Below are 10,779 nucleotides of genomic sequence, written 5' to 3' on the forward strand. Positions count from 1 at the left end.
AGTCAACAGTAACCATGTACCATGTGACTTATTTCTGTTTTCTCCTAAAAGAAATAAACCTGGTTTGCTGCTCTTTTTGCTAAAGAAAAGTCTGAGGTAAACACAACAAACATTAGAGCTGACCTTGTCCATGTGGGACTATCAGCTGTGGATTAATGGTGGTTCTTGATGCAGTGCCATCTGAGAGATCAGAGATCACAGCTATCCATTCAACCTTCAATCCAGAGTTGGGTCAAGGCCAGAATGGACATGAAGACAGTTTATGTGTATGGTGGCGCACATGAACGCAGCAGTTTGGTGCTCCCAGCTTTTTATTGTTTTTATTGTTCTATGGCTGTTTTTGGTGAGGCCCCCCCCCCCCCCCCCCAATTATGGACTTTATTCCACTGGAGGTACAGCAGAACACTGGAGCTCTCAACGTTTCACCTTTACCAAGGAGACGGAGAAGACTCCACAAGCAAAAGCGGGGCAAGAGGAGGGACCTACGGGCCTGGCTACAGGCTAAGGGCTCCCACGTAGTCGGGCGTACTTGACTCCATGGACACGTCTGCGCAAAGAAAAATGTTTACCGGGTCACACAATAAACTGCTCGGTGGGGAAAAGTCTCCACCTCGAACTGCTTTATATGTGACACACTGCTCCAAGCAACCAGTCGTGAGGATTTGCAGTGGCACATCCACTCTCTGAACCACACTGACAGGTGTATTCCCATTCTCCGTCCCTAGTCTGGTTTGATGGCCTTATATACCACCTTCTTTTCTTTATTTTTCCAAAGCTACGAGGCAAATTAGCTCTGCATCCTCGCTCATTTATGGCATGGCAGAATTTGAGGGAAATGTAGGAAACTGGTACGTTTGACTTAAAACCTCAAACTGCTGCGGACAGTACGCACAAAGTCCGCACTGCTCACAGTACACTGTGGGAGCCTTAATCCTCACAGACCAGCTCTCCCCAGTCTTTTTCTAACCAGGTCACTCACCAAAAAATTTGATAACATTCCGGACGCTGCGGTGGAGCTGGAGGGGTGCTCTTTGTTACAGGCTTACAGGACAGTAGCCTCTAATAGAAGCTACACCCGAGGTTTTCTCCAAATTGTTTAATAATACCTGTGGTACACCTGCAAATATAACCGGACTACGTTGGCTCTGACTTTAAATATCTAGCAGTGAAATGCAGGCCCTTCAAAACTGAGAGTTTTGCAAAATCAAGATTGTAGCCACTAATATTCCACCCTGAGCTAATGCTAAATTTGCATTGGAGGAACTGTTCTCCCTAATTAGCAATCAAATGAATGAGAATCCATCAGTGGCTGTTATTGTTGCTGGAGACTTGCCATGTCGAACTTAGAGCAGTGCTCTCCAGATTCCATAAATTCATAAACTTCTCAACCAGAGGCAAGAGCATTTTTTCTAAATCACGGGGTACTGCCTGCATACTAGGTTACTGCTGGCTCAAAAAGAAATAAAGCAGGGAATCCGCCTGGCCAAACACAGGTAAAGAGGGCGCATTGAGAGGAACTTTGTCGACAACCACAAAATATGTGGAGAGGCATCAAAATGATAACAGGCTACCAGAGTAAGGATCAGCAGGTCGGTCAAGACCCCACTGTTATTTATGTATGATTCTGTGGCCTTTTCTAATCATCTCTTTGCTGCCCTAATTAAATATATCTGCCTTTGTTGCTTATCTGCAGCACCGCTCACTGCTACAGCTTACACAACATAACTGTTGATATCACATAAGATGCAACACATAGTCAAGGATAAACTGATACAAGAGGATGACATCCTTTAAGAGGGTTAAGAACAGGCCTAGATAAAAACAGGACTCACGCTCCATTCTTTGCTCCTCTCGGTTCATCCCTAAGATGGGCTGAGTGGGGCCCGGTACCGAAGGTGAATGTCACTCTGTATCTGTTCAATTGTATACTCTGTACACTGCTCATTTTGGCATTAAATCTTGATTTTATACGTAACCATTTCTCATTATTTCACGAGTTAAATACTTTGCTGGTTTTACTGGTTGGGTCTCGGAACTGGAGAGAAACGGACCCGGTGGTGCACAGGGAGGAAAGAGAGTAAAAACTCCCATTTTACAACACCACACTTCCTGGCACCTTAACCAGCTTCTTTGAGAGGTTAAGGAGCCATTCAATGACCGGTCTCTCATTACAGCCAGTCCATACTTCCCTGCAGATTGTTCCAGTGCAGAACAAGAATTATGACTTTAGGACACTCACAGAATGCAAACAGGACACCATGAGTGTCTCAACTCAGACATCCTGTTTTCCATGACTACACCTTAGGATCCTCTTCATGAATGAAGCAAACAGGATCGGATACAAGGCGTATCTCTACAGGATGTGGACACACATTCCTGCATCATAGCCGTATTATATTCCCTTGGGTAGACACAGTCGTACGATTCAGTACCACAAAACACTTGTGAATAGGAAAAACAATTGCCTTTTAGAATCATCTTCCTATCTTTGTAATTTGTTTTACTCAAATAAAATCTTAACGTCAAACTGTTCCTCTCCCAACCTTTCCCAAAATGCAGAAATTGATGTAGATTATAAACAGAAATGAGAAAGAAACAAATATCTTCTAAAAGTTTGATTTGCTTTTTTCATTGTGCATTTTCTCAAACTCTCAGCCATCACCAACTCCCTCTGCTTCAGAGCACTCCATCCATCAGTTCCCCTCCCCCGCCACCATCAAGTGAGTGACGACCTGCGAATATGCTGCGTACATTAACTGTGTGGCACCATGGGATACATGCAGAACATGAGCCTGTGGAAGACCTCCTGTGTGGTACCAGTGCTGAAGGTCACACTTCCGAAGGACCTCAGCAGCTACACTGACTTCACATCTGATGAAAACCCTGGAGAGGTTGGTTGTCAACCATCTCCACCCCTGGTGGGGTCTTCATTGATTCTTCGCTGCTGCAGGTCACCTACCAGCCTGGCATCGGGGTTGGTGATGCCATCATCTACCGCTTGCATTAAGCTTTGACCCACCTGGAGAAGCTAGAAAGCACTGTGAGGATCATGTTCCTGTTCACCCTCTACACTGCAAACGTCTCCATCAACTCCCCAGGTTTCTCTGATGACTCTGCCAAAGTCGGCCTCATCACAAGTGACGACGATTCACTGTCTGAGTACAGACAGTGGACACAGTACTTTGTGGACTGGTGCCAGCGGAACCACCTCCTGATCGACACATGGAAAACCAAGGTGTGGGTGGTGGATATCCGCAGGCGCTTACCCTTGACACTGACACAGTTACCATCCAAGGAACTAACATTGAGACAGTTGACGCTTATAAGTACCTGGGTGCATAGGTGGAAAATCACGAGCGGGGGGGCACATCGGCTGTGTCCCCCACTTCATAAAGATGCCCCCCCAAAAAATCATTGCAGACACAAATACATTTTTTAAATAATAATATAGTAATGTTAAATAACAGTACAGTTCAAGCTGCTTAAATTAGAAATGTAAAATGTGTTTCTTGGTGCAGTTTCCTTATCAGAGCTCCTGTAGACCTTTTATTGACTCAGTGGTGGCATCAACCATCTTCTGTGGTGTTGTCTGTTGGAGCAGCAGCTTCTCTACAGCTGAGTGAGAGCAGTTAGATGAGCTTAACAGGAAGGCCAGCTCTATCCTAGGATGCCACCTCGACTCAAGGCAGGTGATGGGAGACAGAAAAAGTGGCAAAAATAACATCAGGAGCATTATCACAGATGCTTCCTTCCAGCATCTGTTAAACTTTTTAAACATCACTGCTCCCAACCAATTTAATAAGAGTTCACATCCCAAGTGTCATTTTGGACACTTTGTCCATTTCTTGTAAATAGTCTGTGGCTGTTTTCTATGCACAAATATGCATGCACACGTTGTACAATTTTTAGATTATCCTACTCTGTGGCACATTTCTTTGAATTTGAATATGCTATTTTTATTTTTATATTTTTCCCTATATGTGAATTTGCCTTGTAGCATTTGCCTGTCACATTTGCTACTAGTGCACCTGAATTTCCTCACTGAGACAATAAAGGGCAATTCAATTTTTATTCTATTCTGAAACCTTTCCTTGTGATCAGAAACTCTATATAAGCTTGCTTTGTGTCTCAGAAAAAAAACAACACATTTTTCTACCTATTGCTGATTTCACTTACATTGGAAAGTTATTGGAAAAGTCACAGCAGTGCCAGCTCACCAGCTGTACTGTTGTCCTGAAGAATATCTGAGGTCGTACATTTAACCACAGTTGGAAGGCCATAATTACTTCAGAAATACGCTGAAAATCCAGATTAAGAGTACAACCACGCTGTGAGGGAAATACTTAAGCACAGCAGGGTTTAAATGTCAGTAGGCATGTCACAACACTCGCTGTGATGTTCTTCTGTGCAGCAGGTAAGAGGTCATCTCAAGTGGATGTTAGTTTTTAAAGCTGAAGTTAAACTGGATTTATTTAGTCTAAATGACGATAGAAAGCTTAACAAATTAAAAGGAATAAGCAGAGTTTATCAGCTCACAGTGAGGGTAGCATGCCTACACCAACAGAACCTCAGGGACAACCTGATGATGCAAACATCGACAGTCTGGACGAAATGAACAGCTTTTATTTTGTCCCGAGATTCAGCCTGGACTCGGAATATCAGCTTCTCATTTCCATTTCCATAATCCCTCCAGCAGCCAATCTTAGAGGCACACTCGCCAAGTCGGCTGATAATTTGCTTCTCTCTGCAGTTCATCAGCAGAAGTGCATAATTGCAAAAAAAGGCCAAAAGGAGAAAATAATTTCTCTATTGCACTTTGGACATCTAATCCAGTGTAAATGTTGGTAAAACAGGGTGGTGGATTTGCTTGTGTTTGATGCTTCGGGAATTAAAATCAGCTTGAATTATTTTTTTTACACTCAGATATCAGGAACACATTTTCTGTTGCTGCTTTTTCAATTTATAAAGGAGGTTACATGCACATAAAAACCACACATTTTCCTCTTCATCAGTTTCCACTGTTTGCCGGAGTGGTATAACTGCAGTGCCTGTATCACTGTGTGTGTGTTGAAGAGTTGGATCATCTATATTTATCACCCAGAGCCACCCAGGGCAGCTCTCTCTTTCCTCCCTCTGTGGAACAGGCCTAAAAGGAGTACAGAAGGTCACAAACTGATCATTTAAAATTGTGATGTTGATCAATTTTGTAGATATATATATTTTTTTCAATACAGTGTTCTACATGAAAACACCCAGTCATGGCATGTAGGCTGGTTGACTGAAATGTACTGGTTACACTTAAATGTGAACATAGACCAACAAACGTTTTTGCTGAGATGGTTTGATAAGCTCAGAGTTGAATAAAACCTACCACAACAAAAGTGCTGGATGGTCACAACAAAGGCTCCAAAGTGTTCCAAGGCCTCCGAAACGGAGTGTACGCTAAACTGCTCGATCCATGGAAACCCAGTCCAAAGTACCTCCTGTCCTGCCACCATATTTAGAAGAGCATTGACAGAGAAATATGATGTATATCTATGGGATACAGAGATATCATACAGAGCAGTCACAAGCTAAAAAAAATACTAAATCTCAGCTTTTCATTCAGGTGCGTTCTATCCTAAAAATGAAAAATACTGACAGAGGCATTAAATACTTAATATTTTCTGGCCTTGTAATCATGCCTCCAAAATATAAATAGAATGGCCAATAATGCCCCTTTTTTCAGGTCAAGCATACAGGTCCTTCTCAAAATATTAGCATATTGTGATAAAGTTAATTATTTTCCATAATGTCATGATGAAAATTTAACATTCATATATTTTAGATTCATTGCACACTAACTGAAATATTTCAGGTCTTTTATTGTCTTAATACGGATGATTTTGGCATACAGCTCATGAAAACCCAAAATTCCTATCTCACAAAATTAGCATATTTCATCCGACCAATAAAAGAAAAGTGTTTTTAATACAAAAAACGTCAACCTTCAAATAATCATGTACAGTTATGCACTCAATACTTGGTCGGGAATCCTTTTGCAGAAATGACTGCTTCAATGCGGCGTGGCATGGAGGCAATCAGCCTGTGGCACTGCTGAGGTCTTATGGAGGCCCAGGATGCTTCGATAGCGGCCTTTAGCTCATCCAGAGTGTTGGGTCTTGAGTCTCTCAACGTTCTCTTCACAATATCCCACAGATTCTCTATGGGGTTCAGGTCAGGAGAGTTGGCAGGCCAATTGAGCACAGTGATACCATGGTCAGTAAACCATTTACCAGTGGTTTTGGCACTGTGAGCAGGTGCCAGGTCGTGCTGAAAAATGAAATCTTCATCTCCATAAAGCTTTTCAGCAGATGGAAGCATGAAGTGCTCCAAAATTTCCTGATAGCTGGCTGCATTGACCCTGCCCTTGATAAAACACAGTGGACCAACACCAGCAGCTGACACGACACCCCAGACCATCACTGACTGTGGGTACTTGACACTGGACTTCTGGCATTTTGGCATTTCCTTCTCCCCAGTCTTCCTCCAGACTCTGGCACCTTGATTTCCGAATGACATGCAGAATTTGCTTTCATCCGAAAAAAGTACTTTGGACCACTGAGCAACAGTCCAGTGCTGCTTCTCTGTAGCCCAGGTCAGGCGCTTCTGCCGCTGTTTCTGGTTCAAAAGTGGCTTGACCTGGGGAATACGGCACCTGTAGCCCATTTCCTGCACACTCCTGTGCACGGTGGCTCTGGATGTTTCTACTCCAGACTCAGTCCACTGCTTCCGCAGGTCCCCCAAGGTCTGGAATCGGCCCTTCTCCACAATCTTCCTCAGGGTCCGGTCACCTCTTCTCGTTGTGCAGCGTTTTCTGCCACACTTTTTCCTTCCCACAGACTTCCCACTGAGGTGCCTTGATACAGCACTCTGGGAACAGCCTATTCGTTCAGAAATGTCTTTCTGTGTCTTACCCTCTTGCTTGAGGGTGTCAATAGTGGCCTTCTGGACAGCAGTCAGGTCGGCAGTCTTACCCATGATTGGGGTTTTGAGTGATGAACCAGGCTGGGAGTTTTAAAGGCCTCAGGAATCTTTTGCAGGTGTTTAGAGTTAACTCGTTGATTTAGATGATTAGGTTCATAGCTCGTTTAGAGACCCTTTTAATGGTATGCTAATTTTGTGAGATAGGAATTTTGGGTTTTCATGAGCTGTATGCCAAAATCATCCATATTAATACAATAAAAGACCTGAAATATTTCAGTTAGTGTGCAATGAATCTAAAATATATGAATGTTAAATTTTCATCATGACATTATGGAAAATAATGAACTTTATCACAATATGCTAATATTTTGAGAAGGACCTGTAGAAATAAAGTGTGAAGTTGGATTAAATTTTGCATTTCAGAAAATAAATCCCTGGACAGTCTAAAGATTCACCCTCTCTACTACCTATTACAACATAGCTGGATTGCAGCAAATTTAGGGTACCTCCTTCCTTGTGGTGGAAATCATGATTCTTCAGTCACTAATTTCCGTATCGCACTCCTGCGCTTTCTGACAATAGTATTGTCACTTTATAACAATACTGCAACAACAATAATCTTCTACCTAGGCCCTGGTTTTCACAACTCTCTTTGACCTATCAGATGTGACTTTGTGCTTAAAGTAGCTGCATGATGCTACTACCTGTTGTGCAGGGACCACATTATGGATACACTGCAGCCACTTCGAGAATTCTCAAGCTCTGGTCTACATAATGGATGCTTAATATCCCCTTGAAGACCTTACCAAGACCTTCTGAAAACCATCCATTGTCTGGCTGACTTTTTTTAGCTGTAGTGAGGTCCTTATACAATGTTAATGATGCATAACTATATGTTTGGTTAAAAAAAAGAACCGTCAGATGTTACTGAGCGGCTGAAGCTGACAGGAAACATTTCAAGTTAGGAATAAGTTTAGGAATTTTGTTTATGGGTTTCAGTAGAATGCAGGTGATAGACAGACAGTTCTGTTCTGCAAATGCAGAAATAGTCATCATCTGTGGGTCATGACTGAAAGTCACAGCTTTTTGTATTTGTGACTTTCGGTAGAGAGAGGCGATCATGGATTGATAAATAACTCTTAAAGGAGGTGATGGTGTGCCTTTCTGATGTTTTTGATGTTATGGTGTTGTATGAAAGGTAAATGCCAAGGGAAATGGTAGTCATTAGCAACAGAGATAATGATGAACTGGTTCATTTTTCATTCAAGGTTTGATAGCCATCAAGTCTGTTTTATAATGAACCTCAGATAGAGCAAATTGAAACTATTGTCCAGGAAATTCCATTCAAATTAATCACAAAGTCAGAAAACAACCTGGATCTCTGGCACCGACAAACCATAGAAAATTCACAAGAATCTGGCTTTGTACAGCATCAGCCATAGTGTGGTCCTCACCTCAATAATGGCCGTCCTTTGGTTACTGTTGACGTTTTGTGGGATGTCGGCTCTGTAACAAAAGAAGTTAAGAAAACAAAACAAATTTTGCCAAAATAAAGACGCATCTGCTTCAGTCTGAAATAAAAATATCAACAATTCAACATATCAGCCAACATTGTGGATGATGACAACACATTCACCAACATCAACTTGTAGCATTTTCTTTTCATCAGCTTATTCTGGAATAAGTTGATGAAAAGAGGCTAAAATAAACAAACCTTTGTGTGAACTCAGGTGCACGGAGCCATAGGCTACTGTAGAAGACAATATTTATGCCCTCATCCGTGGCACTTCAGTTAGGTCAACCTGGTTTTGCCATGTGAGTTAAAGAAACAAGCTGCTGGCCTTCTACGCAGTGTGGGCAGCAGCTGTGTCATTGTACCTCTGTTCCAGTCTGTTTAGGGTAATAAATGAGGTGTCACTGGGAATTGGCCCACGCTGTTCACAACACAGTAGCCACTGAGGTAAGTAAACAGTAAGTGCTTCAGCTCTTCCATCCATCCCTCCTTCTGTCTTGCCTTTTTATTCTCCTGACAGTGAGTTCACTCACTCAAGCCTTCTGTCGTAATGTCTTCTTATTTAGACTGAGGTTGACATTTTCTCCTGATTAAAAATCCAATATGCCTTTTGCTGCGCTCCACCCCCAGGATGATGGATGTGATTCAGTTTGATTTCAGATTTACTGTAGAATTAATCATTACGACTATTTCTACCTCTCAGAAAAGCTGTTTGGATTGATTCCAGATATTCATTTCAGCTCCTCCTGGCATTGTGAAGACCAATGTATGAAAGGTTTCAGGTGATGTTTTGTCCCCTTCTTCTTATAAACATGTGTTATGGAGACCAGTGGTGTGGGACAATCATCTTTAGAAAGTTATGGTCCTTAAGCAGTATGTGTTTCTACATTAATGTTGCCATCACAAAATTCGGCAAAAATCTTGGATTCTGGACTTGTTTACCTACAGGATACTGGATTATGCTTTTCTTCATTGCTTCATTTTGTCCAATATAGATCTTGAATACTGATCTGTCCAACTATTTCTACTTTGTAATGATCCATCGCAGATGCCCCTGAGCCTACAGATTTGGGTAATGCTTCACAACAAAATTCAATTCAATTCAATTCAAAGATACTTTATTGATCCCCGAGGGGAAATTAGAATTCCAGTACAACCCATCCAATCATACAGCATGACACAAGACAAGGGGGGACGGGTCACCGAGGCTTTGCTGCCCACTCACAGGCGCTGCTCTTGCTAGATGAGAAAAGAGGCCACATTAGGTAAGTAGAGGGAAAAAAATCATATTTCACACTTTATCCTTAGCAGGATACAGTTTGAGATTGCAAAAAACCTCAGAACAAAGAAACAACAAGTTGACAAAACAACATCATGCCGGGAACGGTGAAGGTGGTATGAGGGGTGCATGTGTTTATTTTGAGCATGTGTGTGTGTGCAAGTGAGTCCATGAAGCACTGTCCCAGAGGCCATTGTCCTTGATGGTTCGTTGGAATGTACATCAACCGGCCACAAAGTTCTGAGCAGGTCCACAGATGTCCTCAGGGAAGGGAGGGGGGCAGAGGGAGCAGAGCGTCATGTTTACATAACTCCCAGGAGAAGTTGAAGATAGCCAGCCATCAAGGCCGTGTAGAGGAGCCAGATTCAGAAAAACAATAATTATTTGGGTTAGGCTGACTCTTAATTTTCCGTCAGCTTTGAGAGTCTCGCTGGTGCTTCTCAAAGGCGAATCCAAACAGCCAAATTCCTGGTCTTTCTGCCAGATCCGAGCGAACAACTTTCTCCAAGATTTATCCCATTTCACCCCTGAGTCCAGGAACCGCAACCTGCCTGCGATCCTGTGTAAGGATCACATCCAGTCTGCGATTCAGCTCACGTAACATCTCAGTCTGAGTGTTGATTGCTCTGAAGATCCCATCATACAGGCCAGGCAGCCTTACAATGGCCAGAACAGCTGCTGACATTCTCCGAATTTCTCGATATGCCAGGTAACCGCTGACTCCAAAAAGCAGAAATCCTGATATCAAACATCCAATTATATACACATCTTCCACATCCTCGACTGACATTATCGACAAACACACAATCCTCCACTTCTGTCAGGATTCCATCGTGTATCCAGAGAAAAATGTCCCGTCCGGGCAAGTGGGCTCTCCCAACCCCTGTCTTCTCATCGAGAAAATTTGATCAATTGCATTGAGAGACCAGCTGACCAAATCCATATTTTTGAAGAATTTGGAAGATGTGCAAAAAGAGGCTCCAAAAAAGACAAGACACAGAGCTGAAGCAGGGCAGATATG

Source organism: Girardinichthys multiradiatus, chromosome 19 (genome assembly GCF_021462225.1).
Source record: "Girardinichthys multiradiatus isolate DD_20200921_A chromosome 19, DD_fGirMul_XY1, whole genome shotgun sequence".
Lineage (NCBI taxonomy): Eukaryota > Metazoa > Chordata > Actinopteri > Cyprinodontiformes > Goodeidae > Girardinichthys > Girardinichthys multiradiatus.